The sequence below is a fragment of the Onychostruthus taczanowskii genome, unplaced genomic scaffold (assembly GCF_017590055.1).
Source record: "Onychostruthus taczanowskii isolate IOZ18803 unplaced genomic scaffold, ASM1759005v1 scaffold16, whole genome shotgun sequence".
NCBI lineage: Eukaryota > Metazoa > Chordata > Aves > Passeriformes > Passeridae > Onychostruthus > Onychostruthus taczanowskii.
In genome coordinates, this window is record NW_024498795.1 from 12,227,022 (window position 1) to 12,235,740 (window position 8,719).

General features: G+C 39.0%; 1 long non-coding RNA gene across 1 annotated transcript; it reads right to left on the reverse strand.

Annotated features, from left to right (window-relative positions):
- Positions 1 to 774: 774 nt before the first annotated feature.
- Positions 775 to 8,383, reverse strand: LOC121333238. Its single transcript, XR_005952257.1, has 3 exons — positions 8,297 to 8,383; positions 1,706 to 1,830; positions 775 to 1,042 (listed from the first exon to the last, which is right to left on the reverse strand). It is a non-coding gene; the product is annotated as an uncharacterized LOC121333238 (long non-coding RNA).
- Positions 8,384 to 8,719: the final 336 nt, after the last annotated feature.

Here is an 8,719-nt window from a genome sequence, read left to right on the forward strand (position 1 = left end):
GGTCATCTTTAATGAGATGCCTTAAGAGAGATAGCACAATATATTTGCTTATAATTTCACATGGTTTTCCTGTGCTTTTATTGTAAGTGGGATTTGCATCAAAAAAAACAAAAAATAAACCACAGAAGCTTGTGTCAAAGCTTTACTGTGAGGCTTTGATGCAAACATCTGCTTCTCAGTACATTCTTCCTGAAATCTAAGAAGGATATTTTAACAGTTTCAGATATTGCACACTTTGTACTTGAATTCTAATGACTTTGTACACCCGAGAAGTTGCTACCGTGAGGTGGTAGCCATTTTAGTTATCATCTCCACACCTTTAGGTCCATTATAATCTTGTTAGAATCTCTAGGCAGGGCCCTAAACCCCTGTAATACCAACAGAACAACTTTTCTGATATGACACCTTCAGACTAAATTTTTGCATTTACCTTAATGGTTAATATAATTATTACAGTGATCTGCATGAGTGAATTTTTCATCTGCATGAAGAAAGCTGTCTTTGTGTCTATTTGCTTTTTTGTTCTAAATTGACATTTTCCCAAAGTTGACCAGAATATTAAAATTGCTTATCATGAGCCAAATTTCTGCCATTAAGGAAAAAAAAAATAAGTACAGCTAGAGAGAGGTTTGTGTGTACTGGGCAGATACCCTCAAAGGGAGTGAAAGCAAAATTTATTTGGTAATCTTAAAAGTACAGAGCAGGTTGCCTTCTGAGTGTAGCCATTACAATTTATGATTTCTGCCATACTATATATTGATTTCTCTATCTTAAGAATCAGCACCTTTCCCTGTTGATTGAATTCTAATTATTCACTCCATAGTTACATTGATTTTAACAGTCTTCTGGACCATTTTGGACCAGGTTGATTTCAAATTGCACAAGATGAATTCATCATGACTATTGATATACAAACTTCCACTCTCCAGCAACTTGGAAAAGAAACAAATTGCTTTTTCTCCCTTCTGCACAGGCGAAACTTGTGTCACACTCACTTGTACTGTAGCAGTCAGCTGGCTTTAGCCTGTACCTCATGACAACTCTGGGGAGAAAAGGCAGAAAAAAAGAGTTAATTTTGTTTGTCTGAACCCAGTGAAGAGTATGTGTATAGTGGATGGTGATTAAATTAATTGTACTTTTCAAATATTTCATCAAAGATCAGAAAATCTTCTACCTGCAGGTTACATCCAGGTGCTGCTTGGGTGTTATGGGCCACCTTTACCCTCTGAAGTCATGAGGCATGGATGATGGGCACCAAGGTGCCTGTTTCAGCCACCTGGGGTCGTCCCAAACTTCTCTGCCTGCTCTCAGGGTCATTCCCTCAGCAAAATGTACCCCTGCCTGTCTGATGTACATACAAGAGTGGGCATTTACATAAATCAATACTACAGCTTGACTGTTTTGTAATTAAGTTTGAGGAATCCTTTTTAGCCTCATGGTTTTATTTCCATTTAACTTAGGCAATGACTCCCTACTCTTTTGAGTTATTGCTATATAAAGAAATATTCAATATTCAGTCAGGTTGAAAGCTACTGATTACATTAATCAGCTTTAATAGGATATGTTATTAGATCTTGAATTATCTATAGATCAAATATATGATCAATGGCAGCCTTTAAATATTTCCGAGTCAATATTTCCAGAGATTTATTCATTCAAAAGAGCCTAGAAGTGTTTTACAATTGAAGGTTCAGATTCTACTCACCAGCTTTATTTAGCCTTCACTTTCTTTCTTCTAAAGTTCATTAATTTGGGTCCTGAAGTTGTGGTGCCAAAAATTGTTGAAGCAGTAGGATATGGAATAATAGAATCATTTCAGTTGGGAAAAACCTTTAAAATCATCAAGTCAAATGGTTAACCCACCACTGCCAAGTGTACCATTAAACCATATCCTAAGCATCTTATTTATAAGACTTCTAAATACCTTCAGAGATCTCAGTCCCTTAACAGTCTGTTCCAGTGCTTGGTAAATCTTCCATCAAAAAAATTTTCCTAATATCCAATCTAAAACTTTCTTGATGTGATGGAGGCCATTTCCTCTTGTCCTATTTCCTGGTACCTGGGAGAAGAGCCTACCCCCACTTAACTGCAACCCTCTTTCTGGTAGTTGTAGAGAGGAGTAAGATATTCCCTCATCCTCTTTTTCTCCAGGCTACATAACCCAGCTCCCTCAGCCACTCCTTGTAAGGCTGGGGCTCCAGACCCTTCACCAGTTCCCTTGACCTTCTCTGGATATCCTCCAACCCCTAATGTCTTTCTTGTGGAGAGCATTGAACAGAATTCAACATGTGGTCTCACCAGTGCTGAATCCAGGGGGACAATCACTGTCCTGGTCCTGCTGGATGAATTATTTCTGATACAAGCCGGTGCATTTCTTGGCCAAAACAATGCTGGCTCGTGTTCAGCTGGATGTCAATCAGCATCCCCAGGACTTTTTACTTCAGACAATTTTCCAGCCACTCTTTCTCCAGCCTGCAGCTCTGCATGAGGTTGTTAAGACCCAAGTGCAGGACCCAACATTTTGCCTTTTCAAGCTCATACAATTGGCCTCAGCCCATCAATCCAGCGCGTTCAGATCCCTCTGTAGAGCCTTCCTGCCCTCCGGCACACCAGCACTCCCACCCAGCTTGGTGCTTTCTGTGAACTCACTGATGGTTATTAAACAGCACGGGCTCCAATATGGAGCCCTTGGGATCACCGCTTGTGACTGGCCACCAACTGGATGGTCAACTGGCCATCCAGGTGACTTTTTTACTCACTGAAGCATTCCCCATCCAAGCCATGAACAACCAGTTCCTCCATAAGAATATTGTGGGAAATAGTGTCAAGGCTTCACCAAAGTTGTAGGTAGACAACATCTGCAGTGTTCCCCTCATCCACTAAGTGGGTCACACTGTCCTACAAGAAGACCAAATTAGCCATAGTCTGCAAGTCTGGACCATATCTGATGTTTTTATTTTTATTATTATATCTAAGTGAACAGGTGCATATTGATATAGAGTCCTGTCCATGCATGTATCTCCACTGTGCTTTCAAACCCACTTTGGGATAAGACACGGATGTGACCCTGTCTGCTTGCACCACCATCATATCCATGGGAGGGAAGCAGGGTATGCAGCGCCCAGCCAAGTTGTGCCCCCATAGCTCTGATCTTGTGCCTGTGCCCCAAAAGGGTTCAAGTCCTGCCCTGAGCCTGCTGCCCTTCTGAGGTGGAGTTTTACCTGCTCTCTGCTGGAAGACATGTGACTCTGAAGCACAATTTTCAGTGTAAATTGTAGAATTGTGGGTGCATTAGAGCAAAAAGAAATTAATGGAGAAAATTAAATCAGATGAAGATTTTACAGCACACATCTATTGTGCATTCAAAAATCACCCACTTCACTAAATGTACCCATTCTAGAAGTAGCATACAGAAGTTTTATTGCAATGACATGCTGTTTTCTTTTCTAATGAGGAAACAATGAGTTATCCTCCTTTAACCTTGCATGTAGAAAATAAGTCCAGCAGGCAGGAGAGTTGATGATTTAAGATGTTATTTTCCAAATTATAAAGCTTCCTGTGGAGATGAATTTTCTTACAATCTCTGACAAACTATCTGGTGATTACTGTGATAAGAGTAGTACATGATCTAAAAATATGTACATCGTCTTTTGAAGTAGAAAGGAAGTTTTACATGAGCTCTTTAAATCTCAGAGTGGAGCCATTTCTTTGTTAGAATAAACACATCATGTTAGGGTTTACCCTGAGCAGTCTAGTGGAAAATAATCTGCATAAATAGATGACATTTGATCAAACAATGAATAAAAGATTCAAACAGAAAATTTATTTTCATTTGTTTCTAAGAGGTGTAAAAAGAACAAAATTACCAGGCTATTTCTTTTCCTTTAAAATCTTTTTATAGATAATGGTGAACAGATGATTCTGTCAAACTTCACTTGCGATGAATTCAAGACAAGATAATATCATCATCCATCTTCTTGATGAGCCTCATCATTTTATCTTCAGTCTGAATCCTGGAGAAAACTTAACAAGCTCTGCACATCTCTTCATTTAAAAATTATGGTTGAAGGAGAGAAAATGTTTAAGGTCAAGCTTCTAAGCTACCATCTGCTGCTCATTTAACAATTGCCAAGAACATCTGCCACTACTGCACATGCCTAAGACAAAACTTAGCCAACATCACCTTTTCTTTTAAGGACAAAATCTTAGAATCACATGAGCATTGACTGAGGTGCCTTCCTGCCAGCAGTCAGAATTTAGCACAAATGTAATGGTTTGACAGCCCAGTTAATAGATAAAGGCAGTTCTGTGGTTCACAACACAGAGTTCACCGTCTGAAAGCCTGGTTTCACAAAGAGTAGTGTCACTTACAACTTTGCAAGACACATCAAAAATGTTTGGGTTAGGGTGGGGTAGAGTGGTATCCCCTGACTGATGAGAGCTGAAATGCAGTTATGGGGTAGTAAAAGAAAACTCCCATAGTTCCCACTTTTGAAGCCACCCCTCTACTTTGGCTCTCAGGTTGCTGAAGGCAGTATTTTTGGAAAGTGTTATAAGTGAAATATGAATGCAGACGCTTAAGAGCTAAATAAAACACGTCCTCAGAGATGGGTATAATATTCTCTAAACTTTTATAACAAAATTAATAGATATAAAACTCTGAAAAACATATGGCATACAAGGTCTAATTTCTCAGATAAAGCTCTGTGTCTTTATTCATACTTCAAGATATATGAAATCCCACTGGCTGTTAATTCCTTACATTGTGGAAAATGTTTAGAGTCTTTAAAACAGTGTAAGGATGCTGTTCTTTACTCATGTGCATGAATTCTTAGTAGCAAGAAGTAGATAGGAGATGAAGACCTGTATAACTAAATACAAGAGAAATGGTTTGGGGTTTGTTTTTTTATTTTTATAGCTTGTATGGAAATTACCTCCTCTAAATGATGGACATGACATATAAAACGCCTATTAAGATACAATGAAAATTTTAACTAGAAGGAGACATTTTACATGGTTGCATCACTAATTTGATGATTTGATCAGACAGGGCAGACTCTTTCATACATGCATAGTGTATCAAATTTCTGTAGTTAGGTAAATGCCATGCATTGGATTATTTTCCATAGGTGAAAAAAGTAATGCAATATACTAAGTATTTAGTGATCTTTCTGAGCTATGTAATAACCAGTGAATGCAATTCAAGGTAATGCATACGTATATTAATAGGTATAATGAATAATTTCATTCCACTTATAGAACAGTGAACCAGTATTTTAATGGTGTCTGGAAAGCAGAGAAAATTGAAGTGATTGTAAGACTGAATGTAGCTAAAAATTCCCACATTGATTAAAGATCAATTTACTTTTGAAACTTGAAAACAGGAGTTATGCTTCATGTCTTTTTTCTATTTAAGTTTCTAAATTACGCTACATTTTGTATTTCAACAGAAGGCACAATTTAATCCTTATCAGAGGACAGGAGTTATGTAGAAACTGGTAGTGTTTGTCTTGTGGTGTGGAGAAGATAAATGGTATGTATAATATTTTGGGGCATTTTATTATAGCTAAATATAGGTCTCCTAAAAATTATCATCAAACTGGGTTTTTTTACAGAATTTTTCTGTTTATGCGAAAATGAAGAGAACAATGCCTGCAGCCAAACCTCCAATCTAACAACTATTAGCTTTCCAAAATTCAGAGCACCATTATCAAATCCATTTCACAAACAACATTGTATATGATCTCCACCCAGGCTTATCTTGCCAGCTCTATTCAAGAATTTTAACTGGCAGAGGAACCTGTCATTTTGAATGTGATTTTACATTTTTTCTTGATGCTTAGAAATTGTTTATCTTTAGTAGGACCTGAATGTTTTCTTTGCTTTTGAAATGCCTCTAGTCTGAACAGTCTGCTCACAGCTGAAACAGAATTTGTAAGCAGGCTGGCAGTCATGGTGTGACACTTTCTCACCTGATCCAGATTAATGTAGACTGCCACTGAATCCTCCGTCTGCTGAATCTCCCTGGAGTAACTTTTGTACATTATGAAAAATTTAAAAGAACTTCTGCTTTTAAGAATGAATTGACAAGTGAAAAAGTGATAGTTCACAGAATACCCTCAGATGTAAAGCAAAATGTCTCCAAAACCTTAATTACAGTACAAGGATAAGAATGCTGAGATTGGTGTTAAACTACATTTATAAGAGCAAGCATTTAAAAGTTAAGAAAGTCTAGAAGTTAAGGTCGACAGGCAAAGTATACAGGATTTTTTGGTACATTTTGCATACTCCAAAATAGGGAAAAAAATAGTGTTTTATGCTTAGTGTAGAGGCAAAGAAAGAAGAATTTGAGTAGCAATGTGCACAGGAGTTGTGTATAAGAATTCAGTCTCATTCTTTTCAATAGCTTTGGAGCTTTTCATTGGTCTATTTTAGATATTAATTTTTATTTTGCAAATAATACCATAACTCTAAATTGTGGGAAAAGCTAAAGCTATGCTTTGATTATTTATTTGCAGTTGGTAATCATGTATTGGCTTCCCATGTTTGCTAAGGTGTATTTTTGTGTGTTGTTGAAGCCATGTAAAAAAATTAGAATGGTTTCCTGTGTTAATGCCTGTCTTTGTTATGGTTTAATTCCATCGCCAATGAAACATCATGCAGCCACTCATTCATTCCCCCCTACCCTGGTGAGGTGAGGAGGAGATTCAGAAAAAGGTAAAACCCACAGGCTTAGATAAGAACAGTTTGATTATTGATATAAAGTAAACTAGAACAAAACCACAAATGGTAGTGAGGAGAGAGAAACAAGTGACACACGTTACAGTTGCTCACCACCCACTGACCGATGCCTGGCCCCCAGCAGCAATCAGCCCCACTGCCATCCCCAGCTCCAGTTTAGGTACCCAGAAAAATGTCCTATAGCATGAAATGTCCCCTTGGCCAGTTCAGGTCACATGTTCTGCCCATGCTCTTCCCATCTTCCTGCACACCTGCTCACTGGCAGAGGCTGGGAAACTGAACAGTGCTTGACTTAGGATAAGCACTGCTTAGCAACAACTAAACCATCAGTGTTTGGTTAGTGTTATTCTCATACTGAATCCAAAACACATCGCTAGGAGGAAAGCTAACTCTATTCCAGACAAAACCAGGACAGTCCAGTAACAGCCAGTGTAAAGCTGCTGCACAAAACCATGTCTGTCTCTCAGCAAAACAGAGGTGAAAATACTGTTTAGAGTCTATCTCAGTGCAGTATGGTGCTCCTTAATCGTGTCCTATCAAGCAGGCACGTAAGCACTGGAAGTCACTGAAGAAGAGTGGGGAAAAAAAAGGATAAAAAAAAGAGCAGGACAATTTGGAATTAAATCATTTTGGCAGGTGAGGGAACTGTTAACCTGGGTCAAACTAATATCAGTTGAATGATTTGGAAAGAAAATCCTCGTGTGGCAAATATTTTCTCTTTGCTTTTATCAAAGATATTTATAGGTTTTAATAAGTGCAAAGACTTGCATTCAGCATCTAATGCAGCATTCTCTGTTGTGGTAATAATGCTGATAATGCCATAAATAAATACAGCGGTTTGGAGCTGCTTAAGTGATGAAATCATCTTCTTTTTTTTGTTCTTCCTCTTGCTGGCCCAGCTACCTCTCTTGGTGCCACCAAAGGTAGGCAGACTTTTGAAGAAGTATTATACAGATTGAGGTGGAAGATGAAATGTCATGTCACATATACCCTCCTGGCTCTCAGCTGCTGAAAGCTGATGTTCCAGGGTATCTCTCTCCATCATTAAGAAGGGGCTATTATGGAGATAGCATGGGTTTGGTGAGGTTCGGTCGAACTGGAGGAGAAAATGCATGGAAAAAGGACCAGGGAGAAATGGGCAAGGAGGAAAAGGTTAGAAGAAAATTTGATATTGCAAGACATAGAGAAAAAAAGAAAAATGAGAGACTAAAAAGTAGGTTAAAGTGTCTAAGGAAAAGGGTTGGGAGGGGGGAAGAGAAAGGGAAGGAAGTATTGAAGGTTAGTTTGAGAAGTTTGCTGACACTCTCAAAAAAATGTGTAATATCAGGAATTCCCCAGAAATCCCCAAATCTATAAACAGGAGAAGACAGGCAATGGCTGAAAAAGCTGGTCTTATTTTAATTAAATGTTTATTTAAGTCTAACATATTTAAAAATTATAATTGGTTTCCCCCAGCAATGCCCTTAACCAAGCCCCTTCACAAAGATCTTTGAAAAGCAGTCAACTCACTAAAAATCCCACTTGGCAACCCTTTTCTCCTGAAAAAGGAGCTTACCGAAATCTTCAAAGGCCAGAATCTGGCATAGTTTTCTCTCGAGTAAAGTTAACTCTGTGAGCTGAAGCCCTGCCAGGCAGCGCGATGTGCTCCAGCTCGCTGCACACGTGGTCTCTGTGTGCCCAAACCCTCGGGCTGGAGTGACTGACCTTTCTGCCCAGTGACACCTCATCCCATGCCACCTGCCCCTGCCTGAGGAGCCCCATTTTTGTCCATGGCCCAGGTGGCAAACTGCAGCTGCAGCCAGGATGGATGGCTGAAGTTATTACCAAGGCAGCTGCATGGTGTAACCCATCCCTGCCCTCTGACTGCTCAGTGTCCGGCTGTGGCAGGGCAGAGTGTGTTCTATCAGCTGGTTCGTGATCCCACAGGGACAACAAATACATGAACTTTCAATGAGCTTTTTTCTGCCAAAGCTGATCC